Raw genomic sequence first — 15,647 nt, 5'->3', positions numbered from 1 at the left:
GGCAAGTACGTAAACCTTCCCATACAGATTTCGTAATACATCCATGATCCAAGGCCACATCCAATAGAGAAAAAAGTTGTTTTTGGAAGGTGGTAGTAGGATCAGAGCCTAACCTCTGATAACATACCATATCATTTAATTGTTTAAAGGCTTCCTTCTCATAATCTTCCACAGCCCATAAAACAACGTTACCGCCTTTATCGGCGGGTTTAATCACCACTTGTTTCATATTAGCTAATTCAAATAAAGCTCGTCGTTGTGGCACAGTAAGATTGTCATATGGTTTTCTAACAGAGAGCTGATATAGTTCATTTACTACCATTCTAACAAAAATTTCCAATGAGGAATTAAGTGTCAACGGAGGAAAGCTTATTGACTTCTTTTTAATAAAATCAGGAAACTTACTTCCTGATGATTCAACTTGCTCAAGTAATAATTCCTCTAGTACCCGGAGCGCTTCCAGTTCTTTCTCTGTAGAAAAAGGAGTGTCTATGAATTTTTTATTATGAAATTTGTTTAGAAGTTTGCGAGCAAACAAAAATACATCCTTGATAGCCAAAAAGGTATCAAAAGCTGCCGTAGGGCAAAAAGATAGCCCTAAAGACAAGACAGACATCTGTTCAGGCAATAATTCTATGGCAGATAAGTTGATTACCTTAAGATCGTCATTCTGCTTCAAGTCCTGATCCCTGTTGTTGAATCTCTGTCCAAAAGTCATCTGTCGAGTATTATACCTTTTAGGATTCAGGACAAATCCCTCGCTATAGTCGCAATGTCAGTAGATTTTTTGATTGATTAATAAAATTTAATGATTTTACTTAATGATTGAAGTATATTTTGTCTGAGAATTTATTTAGATTTAAAACTTTTCTTAGCCTGGCCTGCTTTAGGGCGGCATTGGACGAGCCAACCAGTTGAGAGTGCCAAGGTGAGGAGCATGATGATGATGATAGAAGTTAGCATCTGCTTTGTTTTCTTAGAATGCAAGCGTAAGTGTGCAGCCTGCCACCCATCCACCCCCAGGCTGCAATACCATACTGCTTGCTTGCACTTGAAATTGGGCCTTTTAGGCATGTGGAGGCGGAATCTGGCCACCACGTCATGGCGGCGTCGGCGACCTGGTATCCATACTCAGTCCCCAACCGCCCGGCGGCCGGGTGTTCACGCTTGGTCCCCAGCTGCCAGGGGGCGGCCAGGTGTCCATAAACGATCCCCAGCCGCCCTCATTTGTCCCGGTGCGCCTTACACACAAGCGTGCATACCAAAACATTGCCTGTGCCCTCCCGAGTGCATTTAGCGAGAAGGACAGCCTAACCACAAACACGTGGACAAGTGAATGTGGCCAGGGATGGTCCATCTCACTGACGCCTTCACACTGGGTTAATATTGTGGAAGCCGGGACACAGTTGGACACTGGGATGCAACACGTCCTCCAGACATAGAGGATTGTGGGTCCTGGGTCAATCAGGCTTCAACACAAAGTTCAGAAGGTAGACAGCAGCAGTGGTCGGCCTCCTAAACAAAGAGTAAATTATTCATGATCATGAGGCCATCCATCTCCTTAACTTTCTGTTCCTTGGAATGCAAGCGCATGTATGTAGTAGCGGCTAGGACTGAGGTGGTCAGCGTTTTGGCGCATATCCTACCTCCTCTGAGGATTGCTGGATGTTTTCCTGCTACTATCCCAGTTCTATGGCTCCCGTTAAAACAAAGCTTCAGGTGATAAATGATGGATGCGGTGGTGGCAAAGGAGAAAGAGCAGGAGGAACAGGGACCATTCACATCAATATCAGGCCAGTCAACCACACATGTCTGGTAGGATATGTTTCTGTACGAAAAGGAGAGGTTCAGCTACACAGTTATAGGGCATACAGTGAGTGCAATGCCTGCCAAAAATTTCGAGGCACTCCAATGCCCCTTGGTAGTGACATGGAGGTCAGAGATTAGAGGTAATTAAAAACAACATTTCAATGCCCCATGGAAGAGCTGTGGAGTTCAGAGTGGTTTAACAAGACGGTTTTAATGCCCCTTGGAAGAGACGCGGAGGTCACAGTAGCTTAACAAGACGGTTTTGATGCCCCTTGGAAGAGCTGTGGAGTTCAGAGTGGTTTAACAAAGACGGTTTTAATGTCCCTTGGAAGAGATGTGGAGGTCACAGTAGCTTAACAAGACGGTTTTAATGCCCCTTGGAAGAGTGGTGGAGGTTACAGTGGAATAAAAAGACAATATCAATGCCCCGTGGAAGAGACGTGGAGGTCACAGTAGCTTAACAAGACGGTTTTAATGCCCCTTGGAAGAGTGGTGGAGGTCGCAGTGGAATAAAATGACAATATCAATGCCCCTTGGAAAAGACGTGGAGGTCCCAGTGGAATAAAAAGACAATATCAATGACCCTTGGAAGAGACGTGGAGGTCACAGTAGCTTAACATGACGATTTTATTGCCCCTTACAAGAGCCATGCAGTACAGCATATTAAAAACATTATTCCCATTATTGGGGAGTGGGTCTCCCATAGTCTTTGCCTATGCCTTCCAAGCAAAAGCTGCCAAAAATTAGAACGGAGGAACTTGCAATGCCCCTTACAAGAGCCACACAGTACAGCATATTACAAACATTATTCCCATTATTGGGGAGTGGGTTTCCCATAGTCTTTGCCTATGCCTTCCAAGCAAAAGCTGCCAAAAATTAGGACGGAGGAACTTGCAATGCCTCTTACAAGAGCCAAGCAGTACAGCATATTTAAAACATTATTCCCATTATTGGGGAGTGGGTCTCCCATAGTCTTTGCCTATGCCTTCCAAGCAAAAGCTGCCAAAAATTAGGACGGAGGAACTTGCAATGCCCCTTACAAGAGCCTTGCAGTACACCATATTAAAAACATTCCTATTATTGGTGAGTGGGTCTCCCATAGTCTTAGTCTATGCTTTCCAAGCAAAAGCTGCCAAAAATTAGGACGGAGGAACTTGCAATGCCTCTTACAAGAGCCATGCAGTACAGCATATTAAAAACATTATTCCCATTATTGGGGAGATGGTCTCCCATAGTCTTTGCCTATGCCTTCCAAGCAAAAGCTGCCAAAAAATAGGATGGAGGAACTTGCAATGCTGGCAACACGGACCACGGTCACCCTTGTGGTATAGTGGTGATGGAGGCTGAGGATAAGGAGAAGAGCAAAATACAGCCGAAATGAGGAAGCGTATACCCATGTGTGGGTGTGAAGCGGTGCATGGGAATACACCTCCCGAAATAACACAGTGGATTTGACTTTATGTTATTCTGCTGTCACTTGGTGGTGATGAGAAGTCTGGCCCAATCCAGCCCTTGTTCATTTTGATAAGGGTCAGCTTGTCAGCATTGTCAGTTGACAGGCAAGTGCGCTTATCAGTTATAATTCCCCTAGCGGCACTAAAAACACGCTCCGATAACACGCTAGCGGCAGGGCAGGCCAGGACCTCCAAGGCGTACAGAGCGAGTTCATTCCAAGTGTCCAGCTTGGATACCCAATAATTAAAAGGCACAGAGGAATCACGGAGGACGCTGGTACGGTCGGCAAGGTACTTCCTCATCATCTTTAGAAACTTTCCACTCCTTGTGAGAGTACCCCGCGCCTCAGGGCCTGTAAGCTGGGCGGGTCTCAGAAAACTGTCCCAGAATGTTGACAGTGTTCCCCTGCCTCTGCTGGACTAGAGTTGCGTCTCTCTCACCTGTACGTCTTGGTTGGGCAACGAACTGTGACCTCTGCCGCTAGCGTGTTCAGATGGGAATTTTTTTAACAGTTCTGCAGTAAGGGCCTTCTGGTACTGCCCCATTTTTGTAGACCTCTCCACCTCAGGAATAAGAGAGTGAAAGTTCTCCTTGTAGAGGGGGTCTAAAAGTGTCACCAACCAGTAATGACTGTCACTCAACATTTTGACAACGCGAGGGTCACAGTTAAGGCAACGTAACATAAAGTCAGCCATGCGTGCCAGACTGGTAACGGGCAAGACTTCCATGTCCTCACCAAGATGACGACTGACCCTGCTCTCCTCCTCCTCCCCCCTGTCCTCAGGCCACCCACGCTGAACCGACGGTATGACAGTTGTACAGGTACTACCGTCTACAGCGCATGATACCAGCTCCTGTTCTTCCTCCTCCTCCTCCTCTCCCTCATTGTCCCCCAAAGCACTTTGGGATGAGATGAGGCTGGGTTGTGTGTAATCGCCCGCTACGGCTTCTTGATCCATCTCATCATACTCTGGCTGCAATGCCTCCTCTTTAATTCTCTGCAGAAAGCATTGCAAAAGACAGACAAGTGGGATGCTGATGCTAATGATTTTTGTCAAGATGGTACACATGTCAGACATCCAGGTCTACTCCTGAGGTCTTATGTGTGGAGTCTGACCTGAATATCTACGGCCTTGTTGCAGCTGGTACTCCACAACTGCTCTCTTCTGCTCACAAATCCTTTGCAACATGTGGAGGGTAGAGTTCCAACGTGTGGGGACATCACACACCAGTTGGTGTGACGGAAGCTGCAAACGCTTCTGCAACACAGCAAGGGCGGCGGAAGCTGTAGCCGACTTGCGAAAATGATCTGACAGGCGGCGTACTTTGACGAGCAGATCTGGCAACTTGGGGTACGATTTAAGAAACTGCTGAACCACGGGGTTAAGCACATGAGCCAGGCATGGTACGTGTGTGATCTCGCTTCGCCTCAGAGCCACCACCAGGTTACGGCCATTGTCACACACGACCATGCCTGGATGTATGTTCAGCGGTCTCAGCAACAGATCTGCCTGCTCTTTCACAGCTGTCCACAACTCACAAGCAGTGTGAGGTTTATCACTTAAGCTTATGAGTTTCAGCACAGCCTGTTGCCGCTTGGCTGAGGCAGTACTGCAGTGCTTCCAGCTTGTAACTGATGTGGTGATATCTGAGATGGAGGCTGAACATGAGGAGGAGGAGGAGGATGATGCGCAGGAGCTGTACACTGTGGGGGCAACTCTGACTGACATAGGGCCCACAATCCTCGTTGTGGGGAGGATGTGTTCCATCCCAAGGTCCAACTGGGTCCCGGCTTCCACTATGTTTACCCAGTGTGCCGTCAGGGAGATGTACCATCCCTGGCCACAAGCACTTGTCCACGTGTCCGTTGTCAGGTTGACTCTCCCAGTGACTGCGTTGTTGAGGGCACGGCAGATGTTTTGGGACACGTGCTTGTGTAGTGCGGGGATGGCACATCGGGCAAAATAGTGTCGGCTGGGGACCGAGTACCGAGGGACGGCCACCGCCATAAGGTTGCGGAAGGACTCCGTCTCCACCAGCCTAAAAGGCAGCATTTCCAACGCAAGCAGTCGTGAAACGTGCGAATTTAAGACTGTGGTCTGTGGGGCGTCGGCTGCGAATTTGCGCTTTCGTTCAAAGCTCTGGGATATGGACAATTGAACGCTGCGGTGGGACGTGGACGTTGATGCTGTTTCTTGAGAAACTGCCATAACAAGTGAAGACTGAGAGGAGGGGGCATCTTTGCATGCAGTATGGACAGGGGATTGCCTTGCACGCACATATATGTCTTATATTCTAGGTTCTTCAAAGTAGCCACCTTTTGCTTTGATGACTGCTTGCACACTCTTGGCATTCTCTTGATGAGCTTCAAGAGGTAGTCACTGGAAATGGTCTTCCAACAATCTTGAAGGAGTTCCCAGAGATGCTTAGCACTTGTTGGTCCTTTTTCCTTCACTCTGCGGTCCAGCTCACCCCAAACCATCTCGATTGGGTCCAGGTCCAGTGACTGTGGAGGCCAGGTCATCTGGCGTAGCACCCCATCACTCTCCTTCTTGGTCAAATAGCCCTTACACAGCCTGGAGGTGTGTTTGGGGTCATTGTCCTGTTGAAAAATAAATGATGGTCCAACTAAACGCAAACCGGATGGAATAGTATGCCGCTGCAAGATGCTGTGGTAGCCATGCTGATTCAGTATGCCTTCAATTTTGAATAAATCACCAACAGTGTCACCAGCAAAGCACCCCCACACCATCACACCTCCTCCTCCATGCTTCACGGTGGGAACCAGGCATGTAGAGTCCATCCGTTCACCTTTTCTGCGTCTCACAAAGACACTGTCGTTGAAACCAAAGATCTCAAATTTGGACTCATCAGACCAAAGCACAGATTTCCACTGGTCTAATGTCCATTCCTTGTGTTCTTTAGCCCAAACAAGTCTCTTCTGCTTGTTGCCTGTCCTTAGCAGTGGTTTCCTAGCAGCTATTTTACCATGAAGGCCTGCTGCACAAAGTCTCCTCTTAACAGTTGTTGAAGAGATGTGTCTGCTGCTAGAACTCTGTGTGTCATTGACCTGGTCTCTAATCTAAGCTGCTGTTAACCTGCGATTTCTGAGGCTGGTGACTCAGATAAACTTATCCTCAGAAGCAGAGGTGACTCTTGGTCTTCCTTTCCTGGGGCGGTCCTCATGTGAGCCAGTTTTCTTTGTAGCGCTTGATGGTTTTTGCAACTGCACTTGGGGACCATTTCAAAGTTTTCCCAATTTTTCGGACTGACTGACCTTCATTTCTTAAAGTAATGATGACCACTCGTTTTTCTTTACTTAGCTGCTTTTTTCTTGCCATACTTTGAAGAACCTAGAATATAAGACATATTTTCAGTTGTTTCACACTTTTTTGTTAAGTATATAATTCCACATGTGTTAATTCATAGTTATATTTTTCTGGCCTACACTAGACTCTTTTAAATAAAAGATATATTGGTGTCTGACCAGTCAGGGAGACACTATTACAGTTTTTTTTACGGCAAAAAATGCCAAAAACAGGATAATACAGAGATTTGACCCGTGGAACTGCAAAACCACAGTTATATTTTTCTGGCCTACACCAGACTCTTTTAAACAGATATATTGGTGTCTGAACAGTCACAGACACACTCAATTTTTTTTGTTTGGGGGGGGGGAAATACCAAAAGGTTAGTAAGACGCATATTTGGACAGTCTGACTGAGGAAAAAAAAAATACAGGATTTAGATGATCTATCTAACTTCCTGATGCCTGGTGACCCGGATGTCGTCATGATGACATCGGGTCATCATGGCACGGGGTCTCCGATCCAAGGTAAGAGGGGCGCTCTTACCTCTACCTACTCCGGATATGCTGCAATCTACTTCGATCGCAGCATTTCCAGGTTAATGTTCCGGGAGCGGTGCGGGACAGCTCCTGAAACATAGTAACGGGAGTCAGCTGTCACAATCAGCTGATACCCGGCGGCAATTGGTCCCGCACAGCGGGCGATCGCCGGGGCGTAATAATACGTACCTGTTCAATAACGCCCACGTACGTATTATTATGCCCCACATCAGAAAGGGGTTAAAGCTTGCCTAAAAATGTGGGGGCTAGGTATCAGTCAGATTGTCTGGGGCAGTGCATTCCAGAGAACAGGCGCAGCACGGGAGAAGTATTTAAGACTGCTGTGCGAGATTTGGATTATGGAGGAATGGAGGGCATGTGTAGGGTGATAGACAGATAGCTCCGTACACCTCATACACACACGGGTCCGCTCCGTACACCTCGTACACGCACTGCTATGCTCCGTACACTTCGTACACGGGTGGTTCTGTTTTGTACGCCTCGTATATGTGTGGCTACACTCAGTACACCTTGTACACACGCGGCTCCGCTCCGTACACCTCGTACACATGCAGCTCTGCTTCGTACACCTCGTACATTCGCGGCTCCGCTCCGTACATCCCGTACATACGTGGCTCCGCTCCGTACGCCTCGTACACGCGCGGCTCAGCTCCGTACGCCTCGTACACGCGCGGCTCAGCTCCGTACGCCTCGTACACGCGCGGCTCCACTCCGTATGCCTCGTACACGCGCGGCTCCGCTCCGTACACCTCGTACACGCGCGGCTCCGCTCCGTACACCTCGTACACGCGCGGCTCTGCTCCGTACCCCTATTACACACGCGTCTCCGCTCCGCACACCTCGTACACGCGCGGCTCCGCACACCTCGTACACACGCGGCTCTGCTACATCCGCACTGTAAACCCCTCCTGACCCCACACATAAACTTCAGCTCATCCAGCACCATGACAACCAGCACAGTCCTGCATCCACTGAGGCCCCTGATCATGTGACCCCTGACTCCTCCCCTCCTGTGACCTCATCACAGCTCCTGTGCGCACACAACAGCCATATATGTGGTGGCGGCTCTGCAGGTGGAGGTATGTGGAGACCCCCATTACTGGGCGCAGGGGGCATTAACCCCTTCAGCACGGAGACTCTTTGGGGTCTTTCATAAGGTTTCTGTTCTGTTTCCTGTAATAGATACATACGACCCAACTATGGAGACAGGAAGGGAGAAAACGTATTGTTCTCAGAGTACAGGACACCCACAGTGTAATGCCCCCATTATGCCCCTTATGCAGGATGTATGATGCCCCCCCACAGTGTAATGCCCCCATTATGCCCCTTATGCAGGATGTATGATGCCCCCACACAGTGTAATGCCCCCATTATGCCCCTTATGCAGAATGTATGATGCCCCCACACAGTGTAATGCCCCAATTATACCCCTTATGCAGTATGTATGATGCCCCCACACAGTGTAATGCCCCCATTATGCCCCTTATGCAGGATGTATGATGCCCCCACACAGTGTAATGCCCCCATTATGCCCCTTATGCAGGATGTATGAAGCCCCCACACAGTGTAATGCCCCCATTATACCCCTTATGCAGGATGTATGATGCCCCCCACAGTGTAATGCCCCCATTATGCCCCTTATACGGGATGTATGATGTCCACACACAGTGTAATGCTCCCATTATGCCCCTTATGCAGTATGTATGATGCCCCCCACAGTGTAATGCCCCCATTATGCCCCTTATATGGGATGTATGATGCCCCCACACAGTGTAATGCCCCCATTATGCCCCTTATGCAGGATGTATGATGCCCCCATTATGCCCCTTATGCAGCATGTATGATGTCCCCACACAGTGTAATGCCCCCATTATGCCCCTTATACAGGATGTATGATGCCCCCACACAGTGTAATGCCCCCATTATGCCCCTTATGCAGGATGTATGATGCCCCCACACAGTGTAATGCCCCCATTATGCCCCTTATGCAGGATGTATGATGCCCCCACACAGTGTAATGCCCTCATTATGCCCCTTATGCAGTATGTATAATGGCCCCACACAGTGTAATGCCCCATTATGCCCCTTATACAGGATGTATGATGCCCCCCACACAGTGTAATGCCCCCATTATGCCCCTTATACAGTATGTATGATGCCCCCACACAGTGTAATGCCTCCATTATGCCCCTTATGCAGGATGTATGATGCCCCCACACAGTGTAATGCCCCCATTATGCCCCTTATGCAGTATGTATGATGCCCCCACACAGTGTAATGCCTCCATTATGCCCCTTATGCAGGATGTATGATGCCCCCACACAGTGTAATGCCTCCATTATGCCCCTTATGCAGGATGTATGATGCCCCCACACAGTGTAATGCCCCATTATGCCCCTTATGCACGATGTTTGATGCCCCCCACACAGTGTAATGCCCCTTATGCAGGATGTATGTGTAGTATGAATATGAAAAATGGCTATTTTATATTTCAAATCCATATTGAAATAAAATAGGAACCAGACATGTCAGCATTTGTAGGTATCCTACCTCAGTAGACTAGGGGTCATTAGTACTGACATACTAAAGCATAGCTTTAGTTTAAGTTTGCTAACAGTCTGAGGTTTAATCTTTATTACTGAAGGGAGTTAGCCTTTTGTATACGCTGTGTTTGCTAGAACCAGAGACCGACGATTGCACAATATTGTAAATAAGACTACAGGCATATGGCTTAAGATGGAGAAGCTTATTGTAGTACCAAAAATATAAGTGGCTATCTGAAACCCATTATGATGTATCCAACCTTTAATTAAATATTCTTATATATTCTGTGTTAAGGTATACTTTATCTGTGAATGTATCTCACTGATACATAGCTTCTTAACACAATATACTGTCTGGGAAGAAAACCTTGTTCTGATTTATAACCCAGTGTAGGATTTACTCTTATCATATGTAAACATTATGACAGAAGTAGAATGGTCCGTGAACAGGTCTTGTCCGGCATTGCTTATCTGTGATAGCTGGCCACTGTCACAGGATTGGAATGCTGGACAATAACCTATGAACTTTCATGCTTACGTAATATTAGGTTGGGTAAGCCTTTTTCTAAAATATAAAAGCTGTTGAAGAATTCAGTTATGGCAGAAGCATTGTGGACCTGTGAAGAGGATGCTCTTCACAGTGTAGGACCTAGGATGCATTCTCTGCCCATCGCTGAACGCTTCTCCAGCTGAAGTTTCCAGACAGATGATGTACATGCTACTAGGGAAATCTTTTTCTTCTGCTATCTAATAGTAAGTATGTAACCTTTATAAGTATGTAACCTTTAATCTACAAAAGTGTACGCAATATCATAATATCATACTATTCCTTTGATTCTGTATTTTATCTTTCAAATGAAGTGTTATAAATAAAATTGCGTTATATTACAAGTGGTTGCCTTCTTTAAAGTCATATCCGAACCTTATTGCTAAAAACTTGGCAAAACAGTATGATGCCCCCAACGCAATATAATGCCCCCATTATGCCCCTTATGCAGGATGTATGATGTCCCCACACAGTGTAATGCCCCCATTATGCTCCTTATGCAGTATGTATGCCCCACACAGTGTAATGCCCCCATTATGCCCCTTATGCAGTATGTATGATGCCCCCACACAGTGTAATGCCCCCATTATGCCCCTTATGCAGGATGTATGATGCCCCACACAGTGTAATGCCCCCATTATGCCCCTTATGCAGTATGTATGGTGCCCCCACACAGTGTAATGCCCTTTATGTAGTATGTATGATGCCCCCCTCACAGTATAATGCCCCCATTATGCCCCTTATGCAGTGTGTATGATGCCCCTACAGTACCGCCTGAGGTCCTGCAGTTGGAATAATCCCTCTGGAGTTGGTTTTCCCTTTGCCTGCTCCCCTCCATGTATACCCTCGAGCATGTATACATGCATGTAGGGGAGCAGCCGGCCTTACTAGATATCGAGTCTTTGTACAGTAATATACGGCCTGAGGATGGTATCAGAGGAGTAAGACATTTCTTTTAATCGAGATCAATACAGTGTAGCAGACATAATGACTTCATGGAGGATCTTCTAAAATTCACTCTTACTTATAACTACTTTCTTATTGACAGGCAGTACTTCCTCCAGCTCAGGGGTACTGCGATGGGGAGCCCCTGTGCCCCCTCATATGCGAACTTATCCCTGGACTGTTGGGAGGAAACCACAATATTCTGAGATGATTATAAGTGGTGGCATCCATATACTGGGGTATGGTAGAAATATATTGACTACATTTTTATCATCTGGTCGGGGACGAGTGAACAATCTTTTTAATTTGTCGGGGACCTCAACATCAATAGAGTGGGCCTTCGATTTACATCTGAATTTAATTATAATAATAATTTTTATTTTTTTAGCACTAACATATTCCACAGCACTTTACAATTTTAGGGGGGACTTCTACAGACAATACAGACTTTACAGAATAAGCTTAACTCAGATGTTAAAAGGAGTGAGGGTCGCAAGCTTACAGTCTATAAAGAAGTAGGGGAGACACAAAGGTAAAATGTACATATATTCTATAATACAGCCTTAATATGCTAAATAGGGTAAGTACATAACACTATATGAACTGGTCGCCAGCCAGTATGTGTACAGTACAGAGGCTAATCAGTGCATGGATGGTATGAGCATGATTTTGAAGAAACTTTTGATATGGGCCAAACTGGGACAGTTAGATAAGTGTGTTGAGGTGATAGGCCGGTCTAAAGAAATGTAAAGAGAGGAGAGAACAAGGCGCAATGGGTGACTCAGTATTGCAATTGTTAGAGGGGTGTGAGGATGGCTACTAACCTTATGAAGTTGTGCACCTCTGCACAACCCCAGTGTAAAGCTCCACAAGCTCCGCTCTGTTGGTGGCTGTCATCTAATTCCAGCGGCGTTCACAGATCCTGATCTCTCGGTGGTGGATCACGTGGTCAGTTTAGTTGCATGTAACGCCGAGATGGACGCCCAGCTTCACCAACACCCCAGGCAGCGCTCCGGAGGGGTTAGGGCAGCGCAGCTTGGAAAACCTGGGTAGTGATTCTAATTAAATTCCTCCCACAGGTGAAAGAACAATAAATTAAAGGCAGCTCTACCGCACCCCAACAGGGGGAAAGGGACAATCAGTGAATATGAATAGCGGTACCAGAGTGCCAATAACAGGGCAAAAATATTAAAAGGACTGATTTATTAATATACACACAACGCGTTTCGGTGGACACAGCCACCTTCATCAGGTGTGACAAGCAGCAAACAATTGATCCTTATATATATTTGACTAGGTATACAATTACTTAAAAGGGACGGGGCCAGATACAGAGTAATACCTCTATATTAACCCCTGGGGTCTTTACTTTACCTCTACCATATCTGAGAGTAATATTCAATATCTTGACCTTCAGATAAATATAGACAATTCGGGTAAAATATCCACATCTACCCACTTTAAGGAAGTGGATGTAAATAGCTATCTTGAATTTGACAGTGGCCATCTACCCAGCTGGATTAGAAATATTCCATACGGTCAATATTGGCGTGTCAGAAAAAATTGTACACATGATTCGGATTTTTTTCTGGAATCTAAGGTTTTACAAAAACGTTTTAGAGCTAAGGGATACCCCCAGAAATTATTAAAGGATGCTTTCACCAAAACTAGATCCCTATCACAGAACTTGTGTATCAACAAATCCAAGAATACCAGCCAAGAGCCATACAACGATTTCAGTTTAAATCTGATTACTACCTATGGTAAACCTACGCAAGTGTTATCCAGTTTATTAAAAAAATACTGGTTCATTTTAAGTAATGATCCAATATTAACTGGTCATTTACCGGAATTTCCTCATGTCATATATCGGAGGAGTAAAAATCTAGGAAACTATATAGCCCCTAGCAATACAACAATTGGTAGAAGACCGAACCATTTAAATTCAGCTCCTACTAGCAATAATGGATGTTATAAATGCAACGTCCCTAAATGCTTATGCTGTCAATCCATTGATAACGGAGCTAAAACATTCGTCTCTGTGGTCACTGGAGAGATATATCCCATTCGCTTTAGACTTACATGTCAGTCCTCATATGTGATATATCTGCAATACATTGGCCGCACTATCCAGGAAATGCACTCCAGATTAAATAAACATCGCCAAAATATTAGAAACGGCTTTCCCCTACATAGTGTTTCTAATCATTTCTTAAAAGAACATCAAAAAAATCCTAATAACCTAAAACTAACTATCATTGATCATATAGTTGATACACACCCTGATAGACTAAATCGTCTCATTACACATGAAAATTATTGGATTTTCAAAATGGGAACCTTGTCTCCTGAAGGTTTGAACCTTAATATAGAGAAGACAACTTTTTAAATAATTGTTTTTATATTTTACCAAATTTATTATATATATCTTTTATATGGAGGAGCAGGGGGGAGGAGAGAGAGAAGGAGGGAAGAGGGGAAAGGAGAGAGGGAGGGGAGGAGGGAGGAGAGAGAGAAAGGAGAGAGGAAAAGAAGGAAAAAAATAATTAAAAAAAAAAAAAATTTTTTTTTTGGATAATAAAAAATATTTTTTTAAAAAAAATTTTTTATTTATTTATTTTTTTTGTTTTTTTTCTCTTTCCTTTCTTCGTCTACTTTTCCCTAATTATAATGATAGAAACTGATTGTAATTTTATAACTTTATATTTATACATTGTTTTATGTTGTATGTAAAAATTATTATTTATGATTATAGGATTCACAAGTTTTTATACAGCGAATCCTTTTTATAACAACCCTATATGCTTCATTAGGCATTAATTTATAACAATCCTGTTATGCACACGCCCGGGCTGAGCGGCGTGTGCGTGTGATTGTAGTGATTCCACTGGACCATGAACCGGAGAGTGCCTGGAGGGGCGTGACTAAGTATCTGGCCGATCCGACCAAGATGGCACGACGGCATACGACGCCAGTGCACCAGGGAGAAACCGGGCAGAGGGACCAGGTGCTACTCCAGGTCAAACTCCGGACACGGGGGTTGACCCACACAGGGATTACTGGATCAGGCTGGTTAGGCTGGCGCACAGACTGGAGGGTATAGGCAGGCACGACTGGTATGCAGGCAGGGAGGTACTGGCCGAAAGGACGGGCTGGAGCACAGAAAGGTTAAGACCCAGTACAGACTGGGTCACAGAACCGCAGATGCGGTAGACAACCACAGCAGAGAGGGAACGCCCGAAGCGGTGGGCAAGAACAGAGCAGGACGGGGCTGCAGGAGCAGCGAGCACAAGCAGGGCAGGACAGGACTGCCGGAGCAGCGGGCAGAAGCAGGGCAGGACAGGACTGCCGGAGCAGCGGGCAGAAGCAGGGCAGGACAGGACTGCCGGAGCAGCGGGCAGAAGCAGGGCAGGACAGGACTGCCGGAGCAGCGGGCAGAAGCAGGGCAGGACAGGACTGCCGGAGCAGCGGGCAGAAGCAGGGCAGGACAGGACTGCCGGAGCAGCGGGCAGAAGCAGGGCAGGACAGGACTGCCGGAGCAGCGGGCAGAAGCAGGGCAGGACAGGACTGCCGGAGCAGCGGGCAGAAGCAGGGCAGGACAGAACTGCCGGAGCAGTGAGCAAGGAGTCAGAGCAGGCTAGAACCGCCGGAGCGGTAAGCAAAGGAGTCAGAGCAGACTAGAACCGCCGGAGCGGTGAGCAAAGGAGTCAGAGCAGGCTAGAACCGCCGGAGCAGTGAGCAAAGGAGTCAGAGCAGGCTAGAACCGCCGGAGCGGTGAGCAAAGGAGTCAGAGCAGGCTAGGCTGAGTAGGGGGGACAGGGCTCTGTTCACACGGAACAGACAGGAAGGGAAAGGCAGAGCCAGACACCCACAGGGTACTTGCAGTGAAGTAGCGAGTGGACCACAAACTCACAAACGGGAGTACAGAGACAACAAGCAGGAGTTAGGTACGAGTTCAGACTCTGCAGAAAAAGGAAGGGAACGGACATAGAGGCAAAACAGGTAAAGGATAGGAGAGAGTTCAGACTGGAACTGAGTGTACGGAGGAGACCGACACTGCAGTGGGATACAGGAGCGGGTCTGGGAATACGGCCCCCAGAGAGGCAGGACGAACAGGCAAGGAGCGTGTTCAGACAGGACAGACAAGATACAGGAACAGGTCTAGGTAATCGGCCCCTAGAAGGCAGGAGGAACAGGCTAGGAGCGTGTTCAGACAGGCCTGGAAATACAGCCTCCAGGATAGGCAGACAAGAGAACACAGAACGGGACCTGGCACCTTCAGAGTGCAAGCACACACAGAAAGAAACACTATGCTCAGGCAGGGATAGATGGGCGCAGCTGAGCTATATACCAGGTGACAGACAGCAATAGGCTGAGGACGCACAAGAGGTGTGACCCACAGCAGGTACAAAAAGCAGGAAGTGATCGGGCGCCGCCCTTAAGCAGCAGAAACAGACACAAACAGACAGCATGGAGGGAA

The 15,647-nt window shown here is 46.7% G+C and overlaps 1 protein-coding gene across 1 annotated transcript in view; it reads left to right on the top strand.

Annotated features, from left to right (window-relative positions):
- Window positions 1-8,140: 8,140 nt before the first annotated feature.
- The window catches only part of LOC141178750 (uncharacterized), a 44,906-nt gene continuing 37,399 nt past the window's right edge, over window positions 8,141-15,647 (top strand). Inside the window, exon 1 of the mRNA XM_073660596.1 lies at window positions 8,141-8,211. The gene's annotated coding sequence lies outside the window, so the exon portion shown is untranslated. The remainder of the gene's footprint in view (window positions 8,212-15,647) is intronic.

The sequence above is a fragment of the Phyllobates terribilis genome, unplaced genomic scaffold, assembly GCF_046119375.1.
Source record: "Phyllobates terribilis strain yellow unplaced genomic scaffold, ASM4611937v1 Scaffold_30__1_contigs__length_15301838, whole genome shotgun sequence".
NCBI classification, from domain to species: Eukaryota; Metazoa; Chordata; class Amphibia; order Anura; family Dendrobatidae; genus Phyllobates; species Phyllobates terribilis.
Note: the sequence above shows the minus strand (reverse complement) of the source record. Positions and strands in the feature narration are given on the sequence as shown.